The sequence below is a fragment of the Malurus melanocephalus genome, unplaced genomic scaffold, assembly GCF_030028575.1.
Source record: "Malurus melanocephalus ecotype Western Australia unplaced genomic scaffold, MMel_1.1 scaffold_574, whole genome shotgun sequence".
NCBI lineage: Eukaryota > Metazoa > Chordata > Aves > Passeriformes > Maluridae > Malurus > Malurus melanocephalus.
In genome coordinates this window covers 128,743-129,712 of record NW_026623806.1, presented here as the reverse complement: position 1 = coordinate 129,712, position 970 = coordinate 128,743, and positions in this window count along the sequence as shown.

Here is a 970-nt window from a genome sequence, read left to right as displayed (position 1 = left end):
CAGCTCCTGCTTTTCCTTCATCACTGCTGGTTTTGGTTGGCTTCGTGCTTTGTCCCGTGCTGCCCTGGGAGAACAGTTCAGCAGGAGCTGGGGAAGGTGCAAGAGAGGTGGCAGACACCCCTGCGTGGGCAACCACTGACACCCCTGGGTGGGCCACCATGGACACCCCTGGGTGGGCCACCACTGACACCCCTGGATGAGCCACCACGGGCACCCCTGCCTCGGTCACCACCGCCAGACCTTTCCCAGAAATTGTTGTTTTCCTTTGAGCCTCTGTGACAATCGGAGTGTGCCCTGGTGCTGCTGGTGGTGTCTCTGTGGTCATGAAGGGCTGAGGCGCACTGGGGGTGAATTCCAGATGCTCCAGATGTTGGGTCAGAGCAGCTTTTCCAGCGGTGCTGGGGGTTTGGGTGGCTGGAGCGGGCACGGGGACTCCTCCAGACCCAACTGTGCTGCCCACGGTGGAATGGCCGCGCTCATTCCCGGCTGGAAACGCCGAGGATGTGCTGGGAACAGCTGGTGCTGGTACCAGCTCGGTGCCTGGGAGCCTTTGTGGGGTGGTCTGGCGGGGTTTGGAGCTGGAGAATGCCCTGGGTGGGGGCTTGGAGGGCAAACAGCSYGGGCAGGGGGYGTGGGCAGGGCCGGGGGTGGGCACKGAGCCCCTCTGACCCTGCTGGACCTTCCCTGCTGTGCTGGTGCCAGGCTGGGCCGGCTCCGGGGAGCCCGGGGGACCCTTTGGGGGCAGGAGAGGAGCTGTGGATGGAGATTTTGGGGTGAAAACCCCTGTGGGGGCAGCTGGGGGGCTCAGGGTGGACATCGGGGAGGGGACAGACTCTGCTGCCAGGGACAGCAAAGCCGTGCCCGTGCCCTGCTGGGGATGGGGAGCAGGGATTGGGATCGGGATTGGGATTGGGATTGGGATCGGGATCGGGATCTCCTCGGGCAGCCTGGGCACGCTCTGCCCTGTGGG